Source organism: Schistocerca serialis, chromosome 9 (genome assembly GCF_023864345.2).
Source record: "Schistocerca serialis cubense isolate TAMUIC-IGC-003099 chromosome 9, iqSchSeri2.2, whole genome shotgun sequence".
Lineage (NCBI taxonomy): Eukaryota > Metazoa > Arthropoda > Insecta > Orthoptera > Acrididae > Schistocerca > Schistocerca serialis.
In genome coordinates this window covers 123,319,379-123,336,704 of record NC_064646.1, presented here as the reverse complement: position 1 = coordinate 123,336,704, position 17,326 = coordinate 123,319,379, and positions in this window count along the sequence as shown.

The following is a 17,326-nucleotide window of genomic DNA, read 5'->3' as shown; positions in this document are numbered from 1 at the left end:
AGAAACGATCACGACGACAAAATAAGGGAAATCAGAGCTCGTACGGAAAGATATAGGTGTTCGTTCTTTCCGCGCGCTATACAAGATTGGAATAATAGAGCATTGTGATGGTGGTTCGATGAACTCTCTGCCAGGCACTTAAATGTGATTTGCAGAGTATCCTTGTAGACGTAGATGTCAACTAAAATGCGAAGCGTGGGGAGACAAAGGTGAGCAGGGAAATGAAGGACATAAATTTTGTGAAGATCGAAAGTGTTGATGCCTAAACTGCGCATATAAAACAATGACGACCACAGACTGTTGGATGGTTATATTCTGACTGATATTCCTGCCATATCCGGTAAAAATCGCACCCTTTAGATACTTTACGGTCCTCTATAGATAAGGCAATAATACAGTTTTTCTTCTAGCCAAATTCCTCGACCGTTCTTCGATAGCTGTGTGATACTTTTCACTGAAAGAAGTTGAGCAGCTACCGCTAATAGCGCAGGCCGTATTAGCACTACATGACGCGCAGAGGCAAAGTAATTGAAAAGTCTTTTGTAGGGTGGGCCTGGTTCCCGCTTCCCAGAGGGGAAGTTTCCTCTGGGAGATGAAGACACGGGGCGTTACGCGGTGCAAATGACTGGAGCACTCGGCGCCCTCTGGAGGAGAAGTTGCCAGGTCTGCAGACGGGACGAGCGCAGCGGCGCCGCCAAGTTCGGTGCTGGCGCGCAGGATTCGGGTCACACGTGACTCGAATGAGAGTGGATGTAGCGTCGTCTGCTCCAGGAAATGGCTGTGTTTCGGCAAACTCCTTCGTCAGACAGTGGAGCACGACGCGCGGAATCTGGTGAACATGCTTTCCATTTCGCAGCGGGATTGCCTGTAAAGAGTCGCTCGACTTACTTCGTGACAGATAACTCCGATTTCCCAAAGCCTGGGAAATGTCTCATTCCATTTTCTTCTGCCACTTACGAGGAAACGTTTTTGGATGAACAAAGAAATCAACTCCGAAATGAGACTCATCTCGCCTATTTCGGTATGATGTCTCAGGAAACGACTATCTTTTGTGTGTAATTCCAAAAGCTGTGTCCAAATGGACAAGTGAAAACAACTTTCGGAAGTTGTAATGGTACTTGAATTACGTAACCATTACGGCACCTCACCTCAACCTCTCTATACCAGCAATATCATACTGTGTTTCTGTAAAGCAGTTAACATATTTCTGAGGCAACATTCAGATTTGATTTCATTAATGTAGAGGTACTTTGATAGATCGATATGTTTATATTGCAATGATATTATTCTTATGTGTATTCTTTTTTGTCACTATGATCTTTGACGTACTTGTAACTCTGATTTTTGGGCGCGTAAGCGGTTATTAGAGAGTCAAGTCTTGGTCGTCATGTTGAAAAGGCGCAAATTGTAGTCAGTTTATGAAATGTGAACTTTAACAGTGAGGAAGATATTTTCAAGTATGTTTTATATTGTGAAGTGATGTTTTGTGAGTTACGTGATATTGCAACAAAAGCAATGAAAAAGAAGTGTAACTTAAATTCGGAGTGCTGATTACTTTTTTACATCACCATTGTGCTAACTCGCAAAAGTTTAATCTTCAAGAATGGTTTAAGAAACACATCTATAACACTTTTGAATATCGCATAATAACACCTAGGCCTCTTTGCATCCGAGCTTGGAATCATCACTACCTAGATTTTCGACGATTGAGCCATGAGTTCACAACGAGACCAGCGTGGGAAACGTGGGAAACACGAAAAGATGAGTGACTAGTTTATCCATTATTTCATGAAATGACTTTATTAACTGTGCTCAAATGACACCTGCCACATAATATAACTTCGTTGTTGCCCGAAAATGCAATAGTTAGCAGCGTGAGCAACACTACAATCATAACTAATTTTTGACCTTTGTTGTGGTAGGGTTTGTTAGAAAGTATATTTCCATATTAGCAACAACGAGACATAGAAAAATAAATTTACCCCCAAATATGTGCGTTAACTCTATTTTAGAGTGGAAAACTGAGAAAAGAATTATCTCTTGCAACAGCGTACTATCGCAAACATGTTGTCAATAAATAGGCTCCAAAGATAATTATAAATTATCGTTATTGTTGCCTTCGCTAAGACATAGTCGGTTTGGGCATTAATAAAAGGATGTGCATTTTATGCTATTCACGATTTGCTTCTCTTCGTTTACGAAGCATACTCGTTGGCCTATCATACATATTTGTTGCATGTGCGTAAAATTACGTTGTATAAAGCTTCCAGGCGTATTACTGTGTTATAGTTTTTTTCCGTTGTTCTCTTATTGTTAGGATCAATTATACCCCTGCACCGCCGGGGCAGAAATAGCATCGCACGTTTAGTGGTATGTACATTTACTAATTAGAATGCCTTGTACATTTGGTGCTTTGCTGCTTCTAGAATTTGTAAATATGTCTTATTAATAATTGTTTGAAGTAAGCTGCTTGCTGATAGTAATTTATTTTACCGGAATAGTTTCGGGAGTTGCTCATCATCGGCAGTATGTGTATTACAAAAGACACACATTTACTTTAATACGTTACTTATAACATATTAGTAGTGTTTTATGCTTACGTGGTTTTTCATATTATAAAGAAGCTTTCGAAATGTGGTGTTAGAGAAGAATGTTGAAGATTAGGTGGGTAGATCACGTAACTAATGAGGAGGTATTGAATAGGACTGGGGAGAAGAGAAGTTTGTGGCACAACTTGACTAGAGGGAAGGGATCGGTTGGTAAGACATGTCCTGAGGCATAAAGGGATCACAAATTTAGCATATGAGGGCAGCGTGGAGGGTAAAAATCGTAGAGGGAGACCAAGAGATGAATACACTAAGCAGATTCAGAAGGATGTAGGTTGCAGTAGGTACTGGGAGATGAAGGAGCTTGCACAGGATTGATCAGCATGGAGAGCTGCATAAAACCAGTCTCAGGACTGAAGACCACAACAACAACAACAATGTCGCTTTCCTAGTGCACTGTGCTTTTTTGCGTACGCCAATGACGATATTTCGTAATAATCATGTAATAATACAATTATATGTTTTGCATGTACATAAATGCAATCATCGTAACGTCGGCTTATAATGAAAACCTCGTATCCCAGAAAACACATGTCCCACAGGAGATGAAATAAGTGGTTTTTAATTACAAGTTTTTCATTCTATCTGATTTCATCCGTATACTTGGTTTTCATACTTAAACTTAAACTTAAACGTAAGTAGAAGTGCACATACTTAGGTGTGATAAATGTACGCTTTGGCTGTTTAAAACTACTGAAAATCACTAAATCACGTACAGCTAAGTTCAACTGTTATCGGTTGTTTCTTTTTTTCATTAGACCGCAGTACATAGGTGATTACATTTCATTGCCTTATTAATAGTTCTGATACGAAGTGTTTTACGTATTAATGCAATAACAACAGTTTTGATCGTTTTTAGATATGCTGACGGTAAGATATTTTGATACGAAAATACATGCAGTTCTCATTGGCAACTGCTGTACATGCAACGATGATTTTTTTGTTATATAACATAGAATAAACATTATATTACTTGTAATACGTATTATCTCTCTCAGCAGAACAAAGTAATTGGTTGTCATTAAAGTGTACTAGTGAAATGTTGTTCTCATTTTTTTTTTTTTTTGAAATCTTTCCCTAACGCGATGATTCTATTTATTTACATATAAAGCATATAATGGTGTTACTACACTGTTGCTGCGGAATATTGTCATTGCCAAACGCTAAAATGTTTTACGTACAAGGAGTGTCACACTAGAATGAAATGAAAAATCACATACGTAAAAAACAATACTATACACACCACAAATAAAGCATTAAAAGAAATATGTGTCTTTTGTAATGAAGAAACCACCGATGATGGACAGCGCAAAAAAGTAATCCGGTAAAATATATTAACTGCCAACGAGCAGCTTAGGTCAAACAATTAATTATTAATGTGACATGTTTATAATTTTCTAATTGATCTCAGGCCAGGAGTCTCTAGAAGAAAGACACCAAGCACCAATCGGCTGCAAGAAAATTTTGTAATTGATATTCAAACATCTTAAATACCAAATCTGGCATTTTACTACACCTGTTCTCTTGCAGGTCACTGCAAATGGCCTTTGAAGGGTAAATATTAGAAAATACTTTCATTGTACTTGTGAATAACACTTTCTCCGGTATTAGACATGCCCTTTCATTAGTACCATTCATTAGTATTAGTACCTTTCATATATATTCAGTACATCTTCAATTGCAAGAAGTTTGCTGGAACATAGATGGATTTCCGTACACACAGAAGGCTATTTAACACACGCTGAATGGAAATTCCAATGATGATATTCTGTATCTCCCATCTTGATTTTCTGTTTTTATACAATCTTTCCTTCTATATTTAATTTAAATGCTCAGAACACTTGTATTTTCACCTTATTTTCCGTGTATTTTTTTTTCTGAAATACTCTGATGATATCCTCAGTTCACTGTTGCTTTTGCACTGCACGATGTCACATCATCCCAAATTGTACTCAGGGAAAATAATCACCTGAAATTAATGATGCCACATGAAAATATGTTAATTACCATCGTAATAGTGCTTCAGTTGTGATTATTATCATGAATTCTCTGTTAATGCCAATCATAGGCGTCGGCAAGGGTGTGTCCCATCCTGGAATCTGACTACAGTCTTTTTATTCTTCACAGAAGTCTCTCGAATTTATAACAATAATTGTCTGCGACACCACTAACTGCAGATTTAACACTGCCAGTCGCGACAAGGAATACTGCAGTTTATCCATCATACATGTCTTGGGTTTTCTTACAAGAAAAACTTGCCATCGCCTCCCCCTCACATTTAACGGTAAAATGGTTCATGGCATAGCCCGTCAGAAATTGAACGCAGATCAAGCATGAAAACAAGAAGAAGGTGTACTGGACTGTCAAAAAAGAAGCAAAATAGAAACGGTGAACCATCCACGGCCAAGACGTGCAACACGGAGCACATTGCAAAAAAACACGACGTCGTGGTTGTGTGGTTACGATGTTGGACTACAAAGCGGGCACTGAGTGTTCAAATCTCCCTCATGCCCCATTTTCTTCGCAAAATTATGAACTTTCCGTTCGGTCACTGACGTGTCTGTTCCCCTTTTGTAGTCTTGTCAATTCTGTCATACTGTACATTGGTTGTAGAATGTAAGTAATGTGGTAAGAATATAATACCGTCACATGTTAATGTGATGAATAGTGAAAGCAGGCGAGATGTCGCATAAACCTTCCACAGAAATGAAAACAACAGGTAAACGGTTGTGAACTACCTTACAACAAAGAAATTCAAGAGACAAAACTTCCAAAACGGAACGCAAGATTCATAGCAAAGATTTGAATACAGCGAGCAGACACGCCAATGACCGGACGGACAGTTCATAATTTCGTGAAACAGGAATTGGGAGATTTGAGAACAGGCCTCCTGCACCGAATTCCAACACCGAGACCATACAACCACGACGCCGCAGCTCTTCACGTCTGCTAGATGTTGCACATCTTGAGCTTGTACTGTTTGTTGTTTTCTTCTTTTATCAAGTTCAGTATAGCTTCTTCCTGTTTTCATGCTTGATTTTTGTACATTTTCTGACGAGGTATCCACTGGATCATCTTACCAATCTGAAGGGAGTGCGATTGGAAGTTTCCCTTGCCAGTTGTCACACTGTTCACAAAAAATTATGCTGGTTCCTTGGTGCGGCTGCGGTTTTTGCGCTGATCTGCAGTCGAGATGGATACGTACCTCTACAGAAGTGTGCCGAAATTCTGTCTTCAAACGTTTTCTGTCGCTTCCTCGTTCTTCCATTACCGAAATGCGGAAACGAAACCGTGCAACACGCTGGTGCAGTTCCAAAAACATAAACATGACAGCACTGTAAGTACCAGTCAGCCGTCAGCAATCTCCATAAGGTTGCCCCCGCCCTTGATGCATGACGGAATGACATCAGTAGTTTACCAATTGGTTCTGGAAACAAGCGGCGCGGAATGGCCGCCCGGCTAGAGGCGGGGCCCCTCCCACCGGAAGTTCGAGTCCTCCATCGGGCATGTGTGTGTGTGTGTGTGTGTGTGTGTGTGTGTGTGTGTGTGTGTGTGTGTGTTTGTTGTTATTAGCATAAGTTAGTTTAATAGTGTGTAAGTATAGGGACCGATGACCTCAGCAGGTTGGTCCCTTAGGAATTCACAAACACAGAATACTGTGGAAACAGAAAGACCACGAGGGCTTGGGTGACTCTGCATTTCTTTTACACGACGGAACTATTGTAATACCTTCGGAAGAAACGGAAGAACACAGTCATGCCATATTATAGGAGTGTACAACAGTACATCTATACTTAATACTAAACACAGTAGCCTAAAAAGAAAATGCCGTTTTCTGCAATAGAAGAGATAGGAGGCAGGGGAAGAAAGTGTGGAATTTCAACTTTGGAAAAACGTGCTCTCTAGGTTTGGCAGTTTCTCAGAATTTATTGGGTGCACCACAGTGTCGTCTACAATCACAGAGGTACGAATTCTGTATTCCAGCTGGAATGCACACCAATGCGACAAACTGTAGGGACGAGTGCCGGCCGCGGTGGTCTCGCGGTTCTAGGCGCGCAGTCCGGAACCGTGCGACTTCTACGGTCGCAGGTTCGAATCCTGCCTCGGGCATGGATGTGTGTGATGTCCTTAGGTTAGTTAGGTTTAAGTAGTTCTAAGTTCTAGGGGACTGATGACCACAGCAGTTGACGCCCATAGTGCTCAGAGCCATTTGAACCATTTGAACTGTAGGGACGAGTACTGTCGAGGATCAGTTGTAGACTGCTAAAAGTTGATTCTATTTGCGGAGTTGAGGATGGTTTTGTAAAGTTTCCACATTCATCTAGTCGCCTATAGCTCAGGGTTATGCTGTACCTAAACAGCCCAAAAAATTTAGCTGTCAAAACACATTTTGTTCGCCTTAATTACGCCAGTCGACAATAAATAAAAGAAATCGTAAAGGTAATGCAATAAATTCATTAATGTGTACATATGTGAAGCTTCAGAAACAAACAATGTGCTGTAGATGGCATCAAAGTTGAATAAGCCTTTTATAAGTTTATTCCCCGTTTCTCCACTTCGAGGGGCATTAATGTGGCATTTTTGTTGATATCTTGCAGGATCTACAGCTACATCTACATCATACTCCGCAAGCCACCTAATGGTGTGTGGCGGAGGGTACTTCAGGTACCACTATCTGATCTCTCCAACCCTGCTCCACTCGCGAATGATACGTGGGAAGAATGTTCGTAAGCCTCTGTATTGGCTCTAATTTCTCGAATTTTCTCCTCGTGGTCAATACGCGAGATGTATGTGGGGGGAAGTAACATGTTGTCTGACTCCTCCTGAAAAGTGCTGTCCCGAAATTTCGATAGTAAATCCCTCCGTGATGCACAACGCCTCTCTTGCAACGTCCGGCAGTGGTGTTTGTTTAGCATCTCCGTTTCGCTCTCTCGCCAACTAAACGATCCCGTAACGAAACGCGGTGCTCCTCGTTGGATCTTCTCTATCAGTCCCACCTGATAGGGATCCCAGACAGATGAACAATATTCAAGAATCGGGCGAACAAGTGCCTTATAAGCCACTTCCTTCGTGGATGAGTTACATGTCCTTAAGATTCTTGTGATGATGTGATGTCGTGTGACTAGGGCCTCCCGTCGGGTAGACTGTTCGCCGGGTGCAAGTCTTTCGATTTGACGCCACTTCGGCGACTTGCGCTTCGGTGGGGATGAAATGATGATGATGAGGACAACACAACACTCAGTCCCTGAACGGAGAAAATCTCCGGCCCAGCCGGGAATCGACCCAGGGCCCTTAGGATTGACATTCTGTCGCGCTGACCACTCAGCTACCGGGGGCATTCTTCCGATGAATCTGAGTCTGGTGTCTGCTTTTCCACTATCTGTTTTATATGGTCATTCCACTTAAGGTCGCTCTGGATAATTATGCCTAGATATTTTACCGCACACGCTGTCTCCAGTTGTTTGTCATCAATAGTGTAGCTATACAGTGGTGGATTTCTTTGCCTATGTATGCGCAATATGTTACATTTACTTACGTTCAGGGTCAACTGCCAGATTCTGCACCATTCATCAATTTTCTGCAGGTCGTTATGCAAAATTTTACTATGTTCTGGCGTTGCTACTTTGGTACAAATAACTGCATCATCTGCAAATAGCCTTAAAGAGCATCAGACGGTTTCTATTAGATCATTTATATATTCAGGGTGGTCCATTGATAGTGACCGGGCCAAATATCTCACGAAATAAGCGTGAAACGAAAAAAACTACAAAGAACGAAACTCGTTTAGCTTGAAGGGGGAAACCAGATGGCGCTGTGGTTGTCCCGCTAGATGACGCTGACATAGGTCAAACGGATATCAACTGCGTTTTTTAAAACAGTAACCCCCATTTTTATTACATATTCGTGTAGTACGTAAAGAAATATGAATGTTTTAGTTTGACCACTTTTTTCGCTTTGGCGCTGTAATAGTCACAAACATAGAAGTACGTGGTATCACGTGACATCCCGCCAGTTCGGACGGTATTTGTTTCGTGATATATTATCCGTGTTAAAATTGACCATTTACGAATTGCGGAAAATGTTGATATCGTGTTGATGTATGGGTATTGTGATCAAAATGCCCAACGGGCGTGTGCTATGCATGCTGCTCGGTGCCTTGGACGACATCATCCAAGTGTACGGAACGTTCGCCGGATAGTTACATTATTTAAGGAAACAAGATGTGTTCAGCCACATGTGAAACGTCAACCACGACCTGCAACAAGTGATAAGTAGGTGCTTTAGCTGATGTCGAGGCTAAGCAGACAAATAGTGCGAGAATCGGGAATCTCAAAAAGTCGGTGTTGAGAGTGCTACATCAACATCGATTGCACCCGTACCATATTTCTATGCACCAGGAATTGCATGACAGCGACTTTGAACGTCGTGTACAGTTCTGCCACTGGGCACAATAGAAATTACGAGACGATGACATATTTTTTGCACGCGTTCTATTTAGCGACGAAGCGTCATTCACCAACAGCGGTAACGTAAACAGGCATAATATGCACTATTGGGCAACGGAAAATTCACGATGGCTGCGACAAGTGGAACATCAGCGACCTTGGCGGGTTAATGTATGGTGCGGCATTGTGGGGGGAAGGATAATTGGTCCCCATTTTTATCGATGGCAATCTAAATGGTGCAGTGTATGCTGATTTCCTACGTAATGTTCTACCGATGTTACTACAAGGTGTTTCACTGCATGACAGAATGGCGATGTACTTCCAACATGGTGGATGTCCGTCACGTAGCTCGCGTGCGGTTGAACCGGTGTTGAATAGCGTATTTCATGACGGGTGGATTGGTCGTTGATGTGGTCCGCACGTTCACCGGGTCTGACGTCCCCTGATTTCTTTCTGTGAGGAAAGTTGAAGGATATTTGCTATCGTGATCCACCGACAACGCCTGACAACATGCATCAGCGCATTGTCAATGCATGTGCGAACATTACAGAAGGCGAACTACTCACTGTTGAGAGAAATGTCGTTACATGTATTGCCAAATGCATTGAGGTTGACGGACATTATTTTGAGCATTTAATCATTAATGTGGTATTACAGGTAATCACGCTGTAACACCATGCGTTCTCAGAAATGATAAGTTCACAAAGGTACATGTATTACATTGGAACAACCGAAATAAAATGTCCGAACGTACCTACGTTCTGTATTTTAATTTAAAAAACCTACCTGTTACCGACTGTTCGTCTAAAATTGTGAGCCATATGTTTATGACTATTACAGCGCCATCTATCACAAATCGAAAAAAGTGGTCCAACTAAAACATTCATATTGCTTTACGTACTACACGAATATGTAATAAAAAATGGGGTTCCTGTTTAAAAAAACGCAGTTGATATCCGTTTAACCTATGGCAGCGCCATCTAGCGGGCCAACCATAGCGCCATCTGGTTTCCTACTTCAAGCTAAACCTTTACATCTGTCGATTTAGTTACGTTAAGAGCGATGTGTTGCGATCTGTCTGCAAGAAGTCTTGATTGATTGATTGGTTGATTTTACATACGACCAAAATCTCTTAGGATTTTGTCTCAGGTCCGTTGACAACGCCTTACTTTCAAAATCATTGAACGCTTCTCTCATTGCTCTCCTTACGCTCATTTACGCTTCGTTCAACTAGGTTTTTACTTCTCTTGAATCTGAGATGAAGTGCTCTTTGTTTACGTAGCGTTTTTCTAACACGGCTATTAAACCATGGTGGGTCTTTCCTATCCCTTAAAACCTTACTCGCAACATACTTGTATAGGGCAATTGAACGATGCCTCTGAATTTTTTCCATTTGTTCTCCACATCTTCGCTCTCATCACCGAATATTTGATGCTGACTGCTGAGACATTCTGAAATTTGTATTCTGTCACCCTTGCTGAGCAAATATTTCTTCCTACCAGGATTCAGTCATTCCAACTCTTTTCCTACTTCATATTTATTATTTTCAGTTTCAATATAGTATTATGGTAGTATAAGTAAATTAACACAGTGAATATTTTCTAGCTTCATTTCGTAACTCGCTGGATATCCTGAGCGTTGAGTCAGAAAGGCGGCAAGCAAATTTACATTAATGACATAAAAGATGTACTTTGCATAGACCTATACAAATGAAATATGCTTACCGTTTAGGTACCAAAGTAATGTACCTTATATTTATATATATAAAGTAGATAACTATCTATCTTTTGAGATAGATGCGCTTCGTGTACTGTCCGTCAAATTTTGTTGTTGGGGCACGAAATGTTTTCAAGCTCGTCGTGTCACTATTAACGAAACTAACAATTTTTGAATCTTGCTCTCTCTTGGAAAAATTTCTGCTGGAAACGATGCTACCAGTTAATACAACTGCGAAGGTATAGAAAATAAAATGTCTCGAACTTTTATCAACACTGTAAAATTTTAGCTTACTGGCAAATTCTGATGTCTGTTTCGAATTCTACATGTTAACAAGAAGGTGGCTTCAAATGTCCATTTGACCAATTATTTTACTATTTCTTACGTTTTTTCTAAATCAGTTCTAGCGACTTCTGGCATCGTCCCTTCGCCTAGGGCAGAACCTATACCTTTCTACTCTCTTGTCCATTTCTAGCAATTATAGGAAATCCTATAATTCATTTTCTTCCTCTCGACTGGACACTGTATTTACCTAGCAAGCAGTAACTTTCTGTGCATGACTACTGTATGTTTGCGTCTGCTAATGTTTCTTCTAAATGAGAAAGCTGCCTTCTGGGTCACAATATTGATTTCCCTGCAATTCCGTACTTGCGTGATTTAATGAAGACGGCTCGGTTCTGAAAGAAGCTTTTGTTTTTATTGCACGGGTGAGAACATTCGCTTTGTGCCCAAAGCGCGACGTTGAAAAAACAGTTAGACAAAGGGAGAACGTGAGTGGTGTGGGAGGTATAATGTACGCAGCAGTTTGTTACGTACAACCTCGCAACTGGAGCAGGCCTTCGGTGCTCGTTTTTGTTGTGCGCCTACGAAGGAGGAGGACACGGGGCGGTGTTATGGTAATTTTACTGCCTCGTAAACACGCGGGCTACTTTGTTTCTGCTGTGTAGCGCGCCCATGGCGCCGTCCGAGAAATACCGAAGTTCCACGCTGAGATTTATGGCGCGGTGTGAGCAGAAATTTGCCTCGTCGGACAACCGGTTCCTGTGTGGCGTAGATCACGGCTCCTATTTACGGCTACGAAGCGGAAAAAAATGAGTGTCCAACTGAAATAACTCGGAAACAAATTTCCAAGATACTTCCTACAACATATCTCCTCTCCACACTGTATTCCTAGCCGTAGAATTGTGTTTAAAACTACATATCATACTTACTTTTAACTCTGCGAAGATCGGAAAGTGACGCCAGTAGTTTATTTAGCTGAAGACTGACCGCAGTCATCAACTAATTATTAGCATTTCAGCGCTCTACAGCTCAAAATTGGTGTTTTTGTTTACAACATTTTATTTCACAGAACAGCCGTAAAAGTAACAAATATTCCCATTTATTAGGAACTGGAATTATTTTGCAACTACGGCCATTTTGCGAACTTCTCCTTCTTTTAGGACGTCTGTTGGTATGTGACTTTTGCTGAGATAATAAATTCGGACAAAGTTTAATGACTTCTTATCTACTTGGCTCGCAGCTTGCATATGGTCATGATACGACATCTGCTTTATACTTTTCAATAATTTACCTGCCAATTGCTTATTTCTTGTTGATTACATATTTTCACGACAAGCATATGTGCCACTATCAAGGGTCCCTGTTGACGTCACATTTATGTATCATTTTATTGTATATCTATGGAGTACTACTGTGAGATTTTATCTTATACTTAGGTATATACTCTATATCGCGGACAGACAGAAATTCTGCACTTGTTCTGGTCTGCTGCCATAGGGACGTTTACAAAATCGCGCAGTAGACAGGTGAACTAGCTGCGACCAGCGTGGAGAAACTCTCCGCCATTTTTGATGACTGTTTCGTAATTTCAAAGGTGTTTTCACGAATACGTGGTAATGAAATTGTTTCGATATTACACTGCAGGCACAGTTCATATTTTGTTTTCGTTTCCAATAGAAGTCTCGATAGTGCACTATCGTACCGCTGTCTAATTCCAGCACATGCTGGTAGCTGTTACTCCTCCTTACATGAGGCGTAATAATCATACCGACATTCGGCAACGCGACACTTATTAAACTTCTTCTTTATGCTTTTGACAACATTAGCTGTTGATTACATAAGTTCACGACAAGCTTGCTTCGGCACTTGTGCCATTATCAACTGTTGCTGTTGACATTTCATTCATATTATTTTATTCTACATCTTTGTAATAGTTCTGCAACATATTATCGTGTATTATACTTACGTCTAGATGGAGTGACCTCTATAAATTATCTTTCTTTTATGTGTTACATTGTTAACATCAGTCACGTATTTGCTTTCTATAGATGAATAATAGTGAAATTTCGTATTTTTGAGAGACTGTTTCAATGATGTTTTATGTTTACAAGTAAAATATATCTGAGGTCGTCAGAGTTTTTTTTCAGAGATATTGTCATGGAAGTATAAAAAGAAGGGAGATGGCGTTGCGTCACAAACTTGAAGCCAATGTCCGCCAGCTTAACTAGCACAAAACGTTAGGTTGACAGCAATCATACACCCATAGTCACCGCGGTGACACTTCCCCTTGACGTGGCTCTGACTGTGTGGTATTACTAGAGCGAATACGCACTGAAGGACAGGAAAACGTTAGAAATTGCCGTCCTGAAACTATGTTATTCATGTAAGCGCTATAATCTTTAGTATTTAAAACAGTTGTTGCGCGCACACGACAGAAATAATGAACAAGAAGCAATTGTAAATATCAATCTGCTAATGTTTTGGGCTACTTAAAATGACGCCCACTCTGGCTTCAAAGCCGCGCGTTGTAGCCGCGCGGTCTAGGCGTCTTACCACGGTTCGCGCGACTCCCCCCATCGGAGGTCCTCCCTCGGGCATGGGTGTGTCTGTTGTCCTTAGCGTAAGTTAGTTTAATTTCTTCATTTCTGCGGCCACAGTGTCCGTAGTTGTTTTATAGTTCATGAGGGTATTTTTTATCCGTTGTTGCAACTACAAAAATGAGTGGCTTTTTCGCCAAACGCGTTTCGTTTTATTGACGTAAGGCATCATCAGTGGTCTGTAATTAAGTTTATTTACATTTTGATTTGCTTTTTAAAACGAAAAACAGTTCGTAAAGAATAGGGTAGTTTGTACTTACAGTCATTTTTTGGCTGCTTTCTTGCTTACCTCGGGAAATGCCATCTGCTAGTACATCGTTGTTTTTCTGTGTTAGACACTGATAATTTTAGTCTACATTCTAAATGTTCTGCAGCACTATGCATTTTTCACAACACACTTTTATGCTCACCACTGTATACTGTTTATTTTCGTACTTCAAGTATGTGGTGATGTGTGTGTTATGTAGTGTTACCAACATAAACTTTCCACTACTTTGGTCCTTGACCTACAAATATTCTTTTTTAAATTAGATTATTGTATGTATGCAATTCTATTTAAGTATGTTTCTGTGTATTTGTATACTGTGTAAGAGTAGAGAAGGAATAGCAATGGAGTTTTCTTATTTATTTTTGGAGGGGGAACCATGATAAGTGGACATAAGTACATAGCAGTGTCATGGAGTGTGGGTTAGAGGAAAAGGTGAGGAGCGAGACATGAAATGAGATGTGAGTGTGAGGAGATGGGGCTTGTGTGTGGGGGGGGGGGGAGGGGTGAAGGATGGAAAAGGCTCTTTTCTTCTTCATGTGATTTCAACAGTTATTCTATATAGAGACTGGTTTCTAATATTTACCTCGTCATTCAGTATCTGTTTATTTTGTGTTAATGCTTCCTGAATGTGGAAATTTTCTTGGAAAGGAAGGAAATGTGTGTCTTTACTGATTTTTATGATATTCATATCGTTTTCAATATTGCTTGGTCTGTAGTGTTCTTCTTTAGATGATCCACAAATGTTGAATGCTTGTACCGTATTTGAATATTCTGATGTGTTCCTTATATCTTGTGTCAAAAGTCCTGCTAGTCATTCCATTGTATATCTTCTCACAATCTCTGTAACTGAGCTGATAGATACCACATTGTTCGTTTCTGTCTAGTACTGATTTTAGTTTTGGGATGTGCTTATGTATGGAATTGTTTGTTTTGTGAGCAATGTTTATGCCTTATGTTTTGAATATGTTTCCTATTTTATGAGTGTATTTGATGTGGTAGGTCATTTATGACATTTTTTGTTGTAGTTCAAGTTGTATGAGTTAGTGTGGTTTGGTGAGTTTTCTTCCTTATTTGTCGCTTTATTTTTTTGTTTAGTTTGTCTACCATTGTTTCTTTGTGTCCATTTGTAATGCAATTTTTTGATAATGGCTAACTCTCTTAGGTAATTAGAAGTGTTCAGGGGGATCCTGTTCAGCATGTTTAATATGTATCTCATTACTGCTTGTTTGTGGATCTGAGGGTGGTTGGAAGTTTCATTTAATATAATGTCACTTGTGGGTTTTTTGTATATGTCAAATGTGTGCTTATTATTGTCTTTTCTTATGGTTGTGTCTAAAAAGTTGGGAGTGTTTTCTTGTTCTTCTTCTGTTGTGAACTTTATGTTTTTGTGTACAGTATTTACGTTTTTGTGTAATTGCTGTATTCTGTTTTTAGTTTCATCTACGGTGCATATTATGTCATCCATGTAACTGTATCAGTAGATGACATTGTAGCTTTTCTTTGTTATTATGTCTTGAAATATTAGTTTTTCTATGGGATTCAGTAAAATGTCGGCTAATTTTCCTGAGATAGGTGAATCCACGGGTAAACCTTCTTCTTATATGTAGTATTCATGATTGAATTCAAAATAATTTTGTTGTATTATTAACTGTAATAATTTTACGGTTTCATCTGTGTGTTCATGGGGTATCTGGTTGTGTGTTTTCAGGTTTTCTTCAATTATTTTTATGGTTTCATTAACATGGATGCAACTGTACATACTTTGTATACCAAAGGAGAGCATTGTCGCTGTGTCAGGGATTTTAATGTCTATTATATGTTCTACCAGTTGACAGGTGTTCCTGATTGCTCTATCATTTTATAATTTATAATACTGGGTGAGCTGTGATTGCATTTGCTTTGCTAGTAGGTATGTAGGAGCTGTTCTGAAATTTACTATTGGACGGACTGGATAATTTTCTTTATGGGCCTTTTGGCTGATGTCTCATGTTAGGGCCTTGAGTTTTTTTTGTACAAGTCTCTGTTTCTCTCTCTCTGTAAATGTGTACTCTATGTCTTTGAGTGTTTTTTTAACATGTGTTTGAAATCTATTACTTGGGTTTGATTTTAGCTTTTTTATGTTTTTTTTAGAATGAATTCTTCTATTATTTCTATGCATTCTTTTGTTTTCATGAGGTCAACGCTGTTACCTTCCTCAGATTTTAATATAATGACATTTTTTGTTTCCAGTTCTTTCTTTAGCTTTTAAAGCTGTGTTTTATCTAAATTATTTTTTAATTTATTGTTTACTTTTTAATCTGTGTTGCTATGTTTTTAATTTCTTCTTCTATTAACTCCCTAGTTAGGTCTGTATTTACACAACTGTTTCCATTTTTTTTCTTCTATAGTGAGAATATATTCAGGTTCTATAATGAGATCTTGTATCTGTTGTTCATTTGCTGGTGAGTCAACATAGTGTTTTAGACCTTTTTCTAAGAGCTGTTTTTCGTTTTCATCTATTGTTGTATCCGTAAGATTGACCACCCTAGGATAGATATTGTGTGTGTGTGAATGTGTTTGCTGTTATGGGGTTTTGTGTGGCCCAATCCGAGATTTTCCGTTTTCTTATTATGCCTTACAAGGGGAGGCCGCCAATTGTGAAATTCAGATTCGATTCATACTGCGCATAATAAAAGCTCATGGCCAGAGGTGTAATGTGGCAAAGCACCAAGATGCACTTCTCAGCCGTTGTCGAGAAAATCGACAGTTAAAAGAAACCGTTCCGGTGAAATACTCTCGACGATTAATAAGTTTCTATAGCGTCGTGGCGCAGCGGTAAGCGCTCGGGTTCATAATCCGAAGGTCGCCGGATCGAATCTCGCGCCATGCAATTTTTTTTATTATTAGTTTTTTGTAATTCAAATATATATATATATATATATATATATATATATATATATATATATATATATATAAAGTATTAATGAATTGCTTATGCATGTTGGTGAAGGCGGATCGCTCTTCAATTGTACCGCCTCCATTTTTCCGTTTTTTTTAACAGGGTGTACCAAAGCTCTCCCGTCCGCACTGATTTTCGACAATGTTATAAGTTCCGCTAGGGACCGCATCTACCTTCTTTCGAAGTTAGCAGGCAACTACGCTGTTATGCGGCGGCTCGTTTCGGCCCATTCAACATCTGTCATTCAAGTGTAACGAGCGAGTAACGGAGTTTATATTTCATACCTGCCACAGCAAATTTGTGTTCGTGGGGTCTCTATTCTAATTCGAACGTTTGACTTACGCTATACGTATTCGTTTCGGAATATCGTTTCTACGTCTCCCGTTGACTATACGTGGTTAACATTATGAAGACAATTAATAACATTTGTGAAATACAACTTTGTTTGCGGAAAACATAATGATATTCGAAGT